Raw genomic sequence first — 14,247 nt, 5'->3', positions numbered from 1 at the left:
TTGACTTTTTACGTCACATCTGAGACTTCACAACACCGCTCCCGGATGGGCTCGAACCACAAACCTTTTGAATAACAGCTGAACGCTCTAACCATTGCGCCACGGAAGCCCAAAAATTAAATGTTCGTCAGTTATTTTTAAAAAACTCTGAATTTTACGTTACATCTAAGACCTCACAACACCGCTCCCGGATGGGCTCGAACCACCAACCTTTCGGTTTACAGCCGACGGCGTTAACCATTGCGCAACGGAAGCCCAAAGATTAAATGTTCGTCAGGTATTGTGGAAAAACTTTGGATTTTTACGTTACATGTGAGATCTCACAACACCGCTCCCGGGTGGGCTCGAACCACCAACCTTTCGCTTAACAGCCGAACGCGCTAACCATTGCGCCACGGAAGCCCAAAGATTAAATGTTCGTCAGGTATTGTGGAAAAACTTTGACTTTTTACGTCACACCTGAGTCTTCACAACACCGCTCCCGGATGGGCTCGAACCACAAACCTTTTGAATAACATCTGAACGCTCTAACCATTGCGCCACGGAAGACCAAAAATTAAATGTTCGTCAGTTATTTTTAAAAACTCTGAATTTTACGTTACATCTAAGACCTCACAACACCGCTCCCGGATGGGCTCGAACCACCAACCTTTCGGTTAACAGCCGACGGCGTTAACCATTGTGCAACGGAAGCCCAAAGATTAAATGTTCGTCAGGTATTGTGGAAAAACTTTGACTTTTTACGTCACATCTGAGACTTCACAACACCGCTCCCGGATGGGCTCGAACCACAAACCTTTTGAATAACAGCTGAACGCTCTAACCATTGCGCCACGGAAGCCCAAAAATTAAATGTTCGTCAGTTATTTTTAAAAAACTCTGAATTTTACGTTACATCTAAGACCTCACAACACCGCTCCCGGATGGGCTCGAACCACCAACCTTTCGGTTAACAGCCGACGGCGTTAACCATTGTGCAACGGAAGCCCAAAGATTAAATGTTCGTCAGGTATTGTGGAAAAACTTTGACTTTTTACGTCACATCTGAGACTTCACAACACCGCTCCCGGATGGGCTCGAACCACAAACCTTTTGAATAACAGCTGAACGCTCTAACCATTGCGCCACGGAAGCCCAAAAATTAAATGTTCGTCAGTTATTTTTAAAAAACTCTGAATTTTACGTTACATCTAAGACCTCACAACACAGCTCCCGGATGGGCTCGAACCACCAACCTTTCGGTTAACAGCCGACGGCGTTAACCATTGCTTCACGGAAGCCCAAAAATTAAATGTTCGTCAGGTATTGTGGAAACACTTTGACTTTTTACGTCACATCTGAGATCTCACAACACCGCTCCCGGATGGGCTCGAACCACCAACCTTTCGGTTAACAGCCGACGGCGTTAACCATTGCGCAACGGAAGCCCAAAGATTAAATGTTCGTCAGGTATTGTGGAAAAACTTTGACTTTTTACGTCACATCTGAGACTTCACAACACCGCTCCCGGATGGGCTCGAACCACAAACCTTTTGAATAACAGCTGAACGCTCTAAACATTGCGCCACGGAAGCCCAAAAATTAAATGTTCGTCAGTTATTTTTAAAAAACTCTGAATTTTACGTTACATCTAAGACCTCACAACACCGCTCCCGGATGGGCTCGAACCACCAACCTTTCGGTTTACAGCCGACGGCGTTAACCATTGCGCAACGGAAGCCCAAAGATTAAATGTTCGTCAGGTATTGTGGAAAAACTTTGGATTTTTACGTTACATGTGAGATCTCACAACACCGCTCCCGGGTGGGCTCGAACCACCAACCTTTCGCTTAACAGCCGAACGCGCTAACCATTGCGCCACGGAAGCCCAAAGATTAAATGTTCGTCAGGTATTGTGGAAAAACTTTGACTTTTTACGTCACACCTGAGTCTTCACAACACCGCTCCCGGATGGGCTCGAACCACAAACCTTTTGAATAACAGCTGAACGCTCTAACCATTGCGCCACGGAAGCCCAAAAATTAAATGTTCGTCAGTTATTTTTAAAAAACTCTGAATTTTACTTTACATCTAAGACCTCACAACACCGCTCCCGGATGGGCTCGAACCACCAACCTTTCGGTTAACAGCCGACGGCGTTAACCATTGTGCAACGGAAGCCCAAAGATTAAATGTTCGTCAGGTATTGTGGAAAAACTTTGACTTTTTACGTCACATCTGAGACTTCACAACACCGCTCCCGGATGGGCTCGAACCACAAACCTTTTGAATTACAGCTGAACGCTCTAACCATTGCGCCACGGAAGCCCAAAAATTAAATGTTCGTCAGTTATTTTTAAAAAACTCTGAATTTTACGTTACATCTAAGACCTCACAACACAGCTCCCGGATGGGCTCGAACCACCAACCTTTCGGTTAACAGCCGACGGCGTTAACCATTGCTTCACGGAAGCCCAAAAATTAAATGTTCGTCAGGAATTGTGGAAAAACTTTGACTTTTTACGTCACATCTGAGACTTCACAACACCGCTCCCGGATGGGCTCGAACCACAAACCTTTTGAATAACAGCTGAACGCTCTAACCATTGCGCCACGGAAGCCCAAAAATTAAATGTTCGTTCGTCAGTTATTTTTAAAAAACTCTGAATTTTACGTTACATCTAAGACCTCACAACACCGCTCCCGGATGGGCTCGAACCACCAACCTTTCGGTTAACAGCCGACGGCGTTAACCATTGTGCAACGGAAGCCCAAAGATTAAATGTTCGTCAGGTATTGTGGAAAAACTTTGACTTTTTACGTCACATCTGAGACTTCACAACACCGCTCCTGGATGGGCTCGAACCACAAACCTTTTGAATAACAGCTGAACGCTCTAACCATTGCGCCACGGAAGCCCAAAAATTAAATGTTCGTCAGTTATTTTTAAAAAACTCTGAATTTTACGTTACATCTAAGACCTCACAACACCGCTCCCGGGTGGGCTCGAACCACCAACCTTTCGGTTAACAGCCGAACGCGCTAACCATTGCGCCACGGAAGCCCAAAGATTAAATGTTCGTCAGGTATTGTGGAAAAACTTTGACTTTTTACGTCACATCTGAGACTTCACAACACCGCTCCCGGATGGGCTCGAACCACAAACCTTTTGAATAACAGCTGAACGCTCTAAACATTGCGCCACGGAAGCCCAAAAATTAAATGTTCGTCAGTTATTTTTAAAAAACTCTGAATTTTACGTTACATCTAAGACCTCACAACACCGCTCCCGGATGGGCTCGAACCACCAACCTTTCGGTTAACAGCCGACGGCGTTAACCATTGCGCAACGGAAGCCCAAAGATTAAATGTTCGTCAGGTATTGTGGAAAAACTTTGGATTTTTACGTTACATGTGAGATCTCACAACACCGCTCCCGGGTGGGCTCGAACCACCAACCTTTCGCTTAACAGCCGAACGCGCTAACCATTGCGCCACGGAAGCCCAAAGATTAAATGTTCGTCAGGTATTGTGGAAAAACTTTGACTTTTTACGTCACACCTGAGTCTTCACAACACCGCTCCCGGATGGGCTCGAACCACAAACCTTTTGAATAACATCTGAACGCTCTAACCATTGCGCCACGGAAGACCAAAAATTAAATGTTCGTCAGTTATTTTTAAAAACTCTGAATTTTACGTTACATCTAAGACCTCACAACACCGCTCCCGGATGGGCTCGAACCACCAACCTTTCGGTTAACAGCCGACGGCGTTAACCATTGTGCAACGGAAGCCCAAAGATTAAATGTTCGTCAGGTATTGTGGAAAAACTTTGACTTTTTACGTCACATCTGAGACTTCACAACACCGCTCCCGGATGGGCTCGAACCACAAACCTTTTGAATAACAGCTGAACGCTCTAACCATTGCGCCACGGAAGCCCAAAAATTAAATGTTCGTCAGTTATTTTTAAAAAACTCTGAATTTTACGTTACATCTAAGACCTCACAACACCGCTCCCGGATGGGCTCGAACCACCAACCTTTCGGTTAACAGCCGACGGCGTTAACCATTGTGCAACGGAAGCCCAAAGATTAAATGTTCGTCAGGTATTGTGGAAAAACTTTGACTTTTTACGTCACATCTGAGACTTCACAACACCGCTCCCGGATGGGCTCGAACCACAAACCTTTTGAATAACAGCTGAACGCTCTAACCATTGCGCCACGGAAGCCCAAAAATTAAATGTTCGTCAGTTATTTTTAAAAAACTCTGAATTTTACGTTACATCTAAGACCTCACAACACCGCTCCCGGATGGGCTCGAACCACCAACCTTTCGGTTTACAGCCGACGGCGTTAACCATTGCGCAACGGAAGCCCAAAGATTAAATGTTCGTCAGGTATTGTGGAAAAACTTTGGATTTTTACGTTACATGTGAGATCTCACAACACCGCTCCCGGGTGGGCTCGAACCACCAACCTTTCGCTTAACAGCCGAACGCGCTAACCATTGCGCCACGGAAGCCCAAAGATTAAATGTTCGTCAGGTATTGTGGAAAAACTTTGACTTTTTACGTCACACCTGAGTCTTCACAACACCGCTCCCGGATGGGCTCGAACCACAAACCTTTTGAATAACATCTGAACGCTCTAACCATTGCGCCACGGAAGACCAAAAATTAAATGTTCGTCAGTTATTTTTAAAAACTCTGAATTTTACGTTACATCTAAGACCTCACAACACCGCTCCCGGATGGGCTCGAACCACCAACCTTTCGGTTAACAGCCGACGGCGTTAACCATTGTGCAACGGAAGCCCAAAGATTAAATGTTCGTCAGGTATTGTGGAAAAACTTTGACTTTTTACGTCACATCTGAGACTTCACAACACCGCTCCCGGATGGGCTCGAACCACAAACCTTTTGAATAACAGCTGAACGCTCTAACCATTGCGCCACGGAAGCCCAAAAATTAAATGTTCGTCAGTTATTTTTAAAAAACTCTGAATTTTACGTTACATCTAAGACCTCACAACACCGCTCCCGGATGGGCTCGAACCACCAACCTTTCGGTTTACAGCCGACGGCGTTAACCATTGCGCAACGGAAGCCCAAAGATTAAATGTTCGTCAGGTATTGTGGAAAAACTTTGGATTTTTACGTTACATGTGAGATCTCACAACACCGCTCCCGGGTGGGCTCGAACCACCAACCTTTCGCTTAACAGCCGAACGCGCTAACCATTGCGCCACGGAAGCCCAAAGATTAAATGTTCGTCAGGTATTGTGGAAAAACTTTGACTTTTTACGTCACACCTGAGTCTTCACAACACCGCTCCCGGATGGGCTCGAACCACAAACCTTTTGAATAACATCTGAACGCTCTAACCATTGCGCCACGGAAGACCAAAAATTAAATGTTCGTCAGTTATTTTTAAAAACTCTGAATTTTACGTTACATCTAAGACCTCACAACACCGCTCCCGGATGGGCTCGAACCACCAACCTTTCGGTTAACAGCCGACGGCGTTAACCATTGTGCAACGGAAGCCCAAAGATTAAATGTTCGTCAGGTATTGTGGAAAAACTTTGACTTTTTACGTCACATCTGAGACTTCACAACACCGCTCCCGGATGGGCTCGAACCACAAACCTTTTGAATAACAGCTGAACGCTCTAACCATTGCGCCACGGAAGCCCAAAAATTAAATGTTCGTCAGTTATTTTTAAAAAACTCTGAATTTTACGTTACATCTAAGACCTCACAACACCGCTCCCGGATGGGCTCGAACCACCAACCTTTCGGTTAACAGCCGACGGCGTTAACCATTGTGCAACGGAAGCCCAAAGATTAAATGTTCGTCATTTATTGTGGAAAAACTTTGACTTTTTACGTCACATCTGAGACTTCACAACACCGCTCCCGGATGGGCTCGAACCACAAACCTTTTGAATAACAGCTGAACGCTCTAACCATTGCGCCACGGAAGCCCAAAAATTAAATGTTCGTCAGTTATTTTTAAAAAACTCTGAATTTTACGTTACATCTAAGACCTCACAACACAGCTCCCGGATGGGCTCGAACCACCAACCTTTCGGTTAACAGCCGACGGCGTTAACCATTGCTTCACGGAAGCCCAAAAATTAAATGTTCGTCAGGTATTGTGGAAACACTTTGACTTTTTACGTCACATCTGAGATCTCACAACACCGCTCCCGGATGGGCTCGAACCACCAACCTTTCGGTTAACAGCCGACGGCGTTAACCATTGCGCAACGGAAGCCCAAAGATTAAATGTTCGTCAGGTATTGTGGAAAAACTTTGACTTTTTACGTCACATCTGAGACTTCACAACACCGCTCCCGGATGGGCTCGAACCACAAACCTTTTGAATAACAGCTGAACGCTCTAAACATTGCGCCACGGAAGCCCAAAAATTAAATGTTCGTCAGTTATTTTTAAAAAACTCTGAATTTTACGTTACATCTAAGACCTCACAACACCGCTCCCGGATGGGCTCGAACCACCAACCTTTCGGTTAACAGCCGACGGCGTTAACCATTGTGCAACGGAAGCCCAAAGATTAAATGTTCGTCAGGTATTGTGGAAAAACTTTGACTTTTTACGTCACATCTGAGACTTCACAACACCGCTCCCGGATGGGCTCGAACCACAAACCTTTTGAATAACAGCTGAACGCTCTAACCATTGCGCCACGGAAGCCCAAAAATTAAATGTTCGTCAGTTATTTTTAAAAAACTCTGAATTTTACGTTACATCTAAGACCTCACAACACAGCTCCCGGATGGGCTCGAACCACCAACCTTTCGGTTAACAGCCGACGGCGTTAACCATTGCTTCACGGAAGCCCAAAAATTAAATGTTCGTCAGGTATTGTGGAAACACTTTGACTTTTTACGTCACATCTGAGATCTCACAACACCGCTCCCGGATGGGCTCGAACCACCAACCTTTCGGTTAACAGCCGACGGCGTTAACCATTGCGCAACGGAAGCCCAAAGATTAAATGTTCGTCAGGTATTGTGGAAAAACTTTGACTTTTTACGTCACATCTGAGACTTCACAACACCGCTCCCGGATGGGCTCGAACCACAAACCTTTTGAATAACAGCTGAACGCTCTAAACATTGCGCCACGGAAGCCCAAAAATTAAATGTTCGTCAGTTATTTTTAAAAAACTCTGAATTTTACGTTACATCTAAGACCTCACAACACCGCTCCCGGATGGGCTCGAACCACCAACCTTTCGGTTTACAGCCGACGGCGTTAACCATTGCGCAACGGAAGCCCAAAGATTAAATGTTCGTCAGATATTGTGGAAAAACTTTGGATTTTTACGTTACATGTGAGATCTCACAACACCGCTCCCGGGTGGGCTCGAACCACCAACCTTTCGCTTAACAGCCGAACGCGCTAACCATTGCGCCACGGAAGCCCAAAGATTAAATGTTCGTCAGGTATTGTGGAAAAACTTTGACTTTTTACGTCACACCTGAGTCTTCACAACACCGCTCCCGGATGGGCTCGAACCACAAACCTTTTGAATAACAGCTGAACGCTCTAACCATTGCGCCACGGAAGCCCAAAAATTAAATGTTCGTCAGTTATTTTTAAAAAACTCTGAATTTTACTTTACATCTAAGACCTCACAACACCGCTCCCGGATGGGCTCGAACCACCAACCTTTCGGTTAACAGCCGACGGCGTTAACCATTGTGCAACGGAAGCCCAAAGATTAAATGTTCGTCAGGTATTGTGGAAAAACTTTGACTTTTTACGTCACATCTGAGACTTCACAACACCGCTCCCGGATGGGCTCGAACCACAAACCTTTTGAATTACAGCTGAACGCTCTAACCATTGCGCCACGGAAGCCCAAAAATTAAATGTTCGTCAGTTATTTTTAAAAAACTCTGAATTTTACGTTACATCTAAGACCTCACAACACAGCTCCCGGATGGGCTCGAACCACCAACCTTTCGGTTAACAGCCGACGGCGTTAACCATTGCTTCACGGAAGCCCAAAAATTAAATGTTCGTCAGGAATTGTGGAAAAACTTTGACTTTTTACGTCACATCTGAGACTTCACAACACCGCTCCCGGATGGGCTCGAACCACAAACCTTTTGAATAACAGCTGAACGCTCTAACCATTGCGCCACGGAAGCCCAAAAATTAAATGTTCGTCAGTTATTTTTAAAAAACTCTGAATTTTACGTTACATCTAAGACCTCACAACACCGCTCCCGGATGGGCTCGAACCACCAACCTTTCGGTTAACAGCCGACGGCGTTAACCATTGTGCAACGGAAGCCCAAAGATTAAATGTTCGTCAGGTATTGTGGAAAAACTTTGACTTTTTACGTCACATCTGAGACTTCACAACACCGCTCCTGGATGGGCTCGAACCACAAACCTTTTGAATAACAGCTGAACGCTCTAACCATTGCGCCACGGAAGCCCAAAAATTAAATGTTCGTCAGTTATTTTTAAAAAACTCTGAATTTTACGTTACATCTAAGACCTCACAACACAGCTCCCGGATGGGCTCGAACCACCAACCTTTCGGTTAACAGCCGACGGCGTTAACCATTGCGCAACGGAAGCCCAAATATTAAATGTTCGTCAGGTATTGTGGAAAAACTTTGGATTTTTACGTTACATGTGAGATCTCACAACACCGCTCCCGGGTGGGCTCGAACCACCAACCTTTCGGTTAACAGCCGAACGCGCTAACCATTGCGCCACGGAGGCCCAAAGATTAAATGTTCGTCAGGTATTGTGGAAAAACTTTGACTTTTTACGTCACATCTGAGACTTCACAACACCGCTCCCGGATGGGCTCGAACCACAAACCTTTTGAATAACAGCTGAACGCTCTAAACATTGCGCCACGGAAGCCCAAAAATTAAATGTTCGTCAGTTATTTTTAAAAAACTCTGAATTTTACGTTACATCTAAGACCTCACAACACCGCTCCCGGATGGGCTCGAACCACCAACCTTTCGGTTAACAGCCGACGGCGTTAACCATTGCGCAACGGAAGCCCAAAGATTAAATGTTCGTCAGGTATTGTGGAAAAACTTTGGATTTTTACGTTACATGTGAGATCTCACAACACCGCTCCCGGGTGGGCTCGAACCACCAACCTTTCGCTTAACAGCCGAACGCGCTAACCATTGCGCCACGGAAGCCCAAAGATTAAATGTTCGTCAGGTATTGTGGAAAAACTTTGGATTTTTACGTCACATCTGAGTCTTCACAACACCGCTCCCGGATGGGCTCGAACCACAAACCTTTTGAATAACAGCTGAACGCTCTAACCATTGCGCCACGGAAGCCCAAAAATTAAATGTTCGTCAGTTATTTTTAAAAAACTCTGAATTTTACTTTACATCTAAGACCTCACAACACCGCTCCCGGATGGGCTCGAACCACCAACCTTTCGGTTAACAGCCGACGGCGTTAACCATTGTGCAACGTAAGCCCAAAGATTAAATGTTCGTCAGGTATTGTGGAAAAACTTTGACTTTTTACGTCACATCTGAGACTTCACAACACCGCTCCCGGATGGGCTCGAACCACAAACCTTTTGAATTACAGCTGAACGCTCTAACCATTGCGCCACGGAAGCCCAAAAATTAAATGTTCGTCAGTTATTTTTAAAAAACTCTGAATTTTACGTTACATCTAAGACCTCACAACACAGCTCCCGGATGGGCTCGAACCACCAACCTTTCGGTTAACAGCCGACGGCGTTAACCATTGCTTCACGGAAGCCCAAAAATTAAATGTTCGTCAGGTATTGTGGAAACACTTTGACTTTTTACGTCACATCTGAGATCTCACAACACCGCTCCCGGATGGGCTCGAACCACCAACCTTTCGGTTAACAGCCGACGGCGTTAACCATTGCGCAACGGAAGCCCAAAGATTAAATGTTCGTCAGGTATTGTGGAAAAACTTTGACTTTTTACGTCACATCTGAGACTTCACAACACCGCTCCCGGATGGGCTCGAACCACAAACCTTTTGAATAACAGCTGAACGCTCTAAACATTGCGCCACGGAAGCCCAAAAATTAAATGTTCGTCAGTTATTTTTAAAAAACTCTGAATTTTACGTTACATCTAAGACCTCACAACACCGCTCCCGGATGGGCTCGAACCACCAACCTTTCGGTTTACAGCCGACGGCGTTAACCATTGCGCAACGGAAGCCCAAAGATTAAATGTTCGTCAGGTATTGTGGAAAAACTTTGGATTTTTACGTTACATGTGAGATCTCACAACACCGCTCCCGGGTGGGCTCGAACCACCAACCTTTCGCTTAACAGCCGAACGCGCTAACCATTGCGCCACGGAAGCCCAAAGATTAAATGTTCGTCAGGTATTGTGGAAAAACTTTGACTTTTTACGTCACACCTGAGTCTTCACAACACCGCTCCCGGATGGGCTCGAACCACAAACCTTTTGAATAACAGCTGAACGCTCTAACCATTGCGCCACGGAAGCCCAAAAATTAAATGTTCGTCAGTTATTTTTAAAAAACTCTGAATTTTACTTTACATCTAAGACCTCACAACACCGCTCCCGGATGGGCTCGAACCACCAACCTTTCGGTTAACAGCCGACGGCGTTAACCATTGTGCAACGGAAGCCCAAAGATTAAATGTTCGTCAGGTATTGTGGAAAAACTTTGACTTTTTACGTCACATCTGAGACTTCACAACACCGCTCCCGGATGGGCTCGAACCACAAACCTTTTGAATTACAGCTGAACGCTCTAACCATTGCGCCACGGAAGCCCAAAAATTAAATGTTCGTCAGTTATTTTTAAAAAACTCTGAATTTTACGTTACATCTAAGACCTCACAACACAGCTCCCGGATGGGCTCGAACCACCAACCTTTCGGTTAACAGCCGACGGCGTTAACCATTGCGCAACGGAAGCCCAAATATTAAATGTTCGTCAGGTATTGTGGAAAAACTTTGGATTTTTACGTTACATGTGAGATCTCACAACACCGCTCCCGGGTGGGCTCGAACCACCAACCTTTCGGTTAACAGCCGAACGCGCTAACCATTGCGCCACGGAAGCCCAAAGATTAAATGTTCGTCAGGTATTGTGGAAAAACTTTGACTTTTTACGTCACATCTGAGACTTCACAACACCGCTCCCGGATGGGCTCGAACCACAAACCTTTTGAATAACAGCTGAACGCTCTAAACATTGCGCCACGGAAGCCCAAAAATTAAATGTTCGTCAGTTATTTTTAAAAAACTCTGAATTTTACGTTACATCTAAGACCTCACAACACCGCTCCCGGATGGGCTCGAACCACCAACCTTTCGGTTAACAGCCGACGGCGTTAACCATTGCGCAACGGAAGCCCAAAGATTAAATGTTCGTCAGGTATTGTGGAAAAACTTTGGATTTTTACGTTACATGTGAGATCTCACAACACCGCTCCCGGGTGGGCTCGAACCACCAACCTTTCGCTTAACAGCCGAACGCGCTAACCATTGCGCCACGGAAGCCCAAAGATTAAATGTTCGTCAGGTATTGTGGAAAAACTTTGGATTTTTACGTCACATCTGAGTCTTCACAACACCGCTCCCGGATGGGCTCGAACCACAAACCTTTTGAATAACAGCTGAACGCTCTAACCATTGCGCCACGGAAGCCCAAAAATTAAATGTTCGTCAGTTATTTTTAAAAAACTCTGAATTTTACTTTACATCTAAGACCTCACAACACCGCTCCCGGATGGGCTCGAACCACCAACCTTTCGGTTAACAGCCGACGGCGTTAACCATTGTGCAACGTAAGCCCAAAGATTAAATGTTCGTCAGGTATTGTGGAAAAACTTTGACTTTTTACGTCACATCTGAGACTTCACAACACCGCTCCCGGATGGGCTCGAACCACAAACCTTTTGAATTACAGCTGAACGCTCTAACCATTGCGCCACGGAAGCCCAAAAATTAAATGTTCGTCAGTTATTTTTAAAAAACTCTGAATTTTACGTTACATCTAAGACCTCACAACACAGCTCCCGGATGGGCTCGAACCACCAACCTTTCGGTTAACAGCCGACGGCGTTAACCATTGCTTCACGGAAGCCCAAAAATTAAATGTTCGTCAGGTATTGTGGAAAAACTTTGACTTTTTACGTCACATCTGAGATCTCACAATACCGCTCACGGATGGGCTCGAACCACCAACCTTTCGGTTAACAGCCGAACGCGCTAACCATTGCGCCACGGAAGCCCAAAAATTAAATGGTCGTCGGCTATTGTGGAAACACTTTGGCTTTTTACGTTACATGTGAGAGCTCACAACACCGCTCCCGGGTGGGCTCGAACCACCAACCTTTCGGTTAACAGCCGAAAGCGCTAACCATTGCGCCACGGAAGCCCAAAGATTAAATGTTCCTCAGGAATTTTTAAAAAACTCTGAATTTTACGTTACATCTAAGACCTCACATTACCGCTCCCGGATGGGCTCGAACCACAAACCTTTTGAATAACAGCTGAACGCTCTAAACATTGCGCCACGGAAGCCCAAAATTTAAATGTTCGTCAGTTATTTTTAAAAAAACTCTGAATTTTACGTTACATCTAAGACCTCACAACACCGCTCCCGGATGGGCTCGAACCACCAACCTTTCGGTTAACAGCCGACGGCGTTAACCATTGCGCAACGGAAGCCCAACGATTAAATGTTCGTCAGGTATTGTGCAAAAACTTTGGATTTTTACGTTACATGTGAGATTTCACAACACCGCTCCCGGATGGGCTCGAACCACCAACCTTTCGGTTAACAGCCGACGGCGTTAACCATTGCGCAACGGAAGCCCAAAGATTAAATGTTCGTCAGGTATTGTGGAAAAACTTTCGATTTTTAGGTTACATGTGAGATTTCACAACACCGCTCCCGGGTGGGCTCGAACCACCAACCTTTCGGTTAACAGCCGAACGCGCTAACCATTGCGCCACGGAAGCCCAAAAATTAAATGGTCGTCGGCTATTGTGGAAACACTTTGGCTTTTTACGTTACATGTGAGAGCTCTCAACACCGCTCCCGGGTGGGTTCGAACCACCAACCTTTCGGTTAACAGCCGAACGCGCTAACCATTGCGCCACGAAAGCCCAAAAATTAAATGTTCGTCAGTTATTTTTAAAAAACTCTGAATTTTACGTTACATCTAAGACCTCACAACACCGCTCCCGGATGGGCTCGAACCACCAACCTTTCGGTTAACAGCCGACGGCGTTAACCATTGTGCAACGGAAGCCCAAAGATTAAATGTTCGTCAGGTATTGTGGAAAAACTTTGACTTTTTACGTCACATCTGAGACTTCACAACACCGCTCCTGGATGGGCTCGAACCACAAACCTTTTGAATAACAGCTGAACGCTCTAACCATTGCGCCACGGAAGCCCAAAAATTAAATGGTCGTCGGCTATTGTGGAAACACTTTGGCTTTTTACGTTACATGTGAGCTCTCAACACCGCTCCCGGGTGGGCTCGAACCACCAACCTTTCAGTTAACTGCCGAACGCGCTAACCATTGCGCCACGGAAGCTCAGAAATGAAATGGTCGTCAGGTATTGTGGAAAAACTTTGACTTTTTACGTCACATCTGAGACCTCACAACACCGCTCCCGGATGGTCTCGAACCACCAACCTTTCAGTTAACTGCCGAACGCGCTAACCATTGCGCCACGGAAGCCCAAAGATTAAATGTTCGTCAGGTATTTTTAAAAAACTCTGAATTTTACGTTACATCTAAGACCTCACATTACCGCTCCCGGATGGGCTCGAACCACCAACCTTTCGGTTAACAGCCGAACGCGCTAACCATTGCGCCACGAAAGCCCAAAAATTAAATGTTCGTCAGTTATTTTTAAAAAACTCTGAATTTTACGTTACATCTAAGACCTCACAACGCCGCTCCCGGATGGGCTCGAACCACCAACCATTCGGTTAACAGCCGACGGCGTTAACCATTGTGCAACGGAAGCCCAAAGATTAAATGTTCGTCAGGTATTGTGGAAAAACTTTGACTTTTTACGTCACATCTGAGACTTCACAACACCGCTCCTGGATGGGCTTGAACCACAAACCTTTTGAATAACAGCTGAACGCTCTAACCATTGCGCCACGGAAGCCCAAAATTTAAATGTTCGTCAGTTATTTTTAAAAAACTCTGAATTTTACGTTACATCTAAGACCTC

At 45.5% G+C, this 14,247-nt stretch overlaps 3 non-coding genes across 3 annotated transcripts; all 3 read right to left on the bottom strand.

Moving 5' to 3' along the window:
- Positions 1–2,970: 2,970 nt before the first annotated feature.
- Positions 2,971–3,043, bottom strand: TRNAN-GUU (transfer RNA asparagine (anticodon GUU)). Its single transcript has one exon. It is a non-coding gene; the product is annotated as a tRNA-Asn (tRNA).
- A 7,987-nt stretch (positions 3,044–11,030) lies between these two features.
- Positions 11,031–11,103, bottom strand: TRNAN-GUU (transfer RNA asparagine (anticodon GUU)). The gene has a single exon. It is a non-coding gene; the product is annotated as a tRNA-Asn (tRNA).
- A 1,834-nt stretch (positions 11,104–12,937) lies between these two features.
- TRNAN-GUU (transfer RNA asparagine (anticodon GUU)) lies at positions 12,938–13,010 on the bottom strand. The gene has a single exon. It is a non-coding gene; the product is annotated as a tRNA-Asn (tRNA).
- Positions 13,011–14,247: the final 1,237 nt, after the last annotated feature.

Source organism: Phalangium opilio, unplaced genomic scaffold (genome assembly GCF_054372755.1).
Source record: "Phalangium opilio isolate 3A_F unplaced genomic scaffold, DU_Popi_V2 ptg000352l_1, whole genome shotgun sequence".
In the NCBI taxonomy this organism is placed as follows: domain Eukaryota; kingdom Metazoa; phylum Arthropoda; class Arachnida; order Opiliones; family Phalangiidae; genus Phalangium; species Phalangium opilio.
Note: the sequence above shows the minus strand (reverse complement) of the source record. Positions and strands in the feature narration are given on the sequence as shown.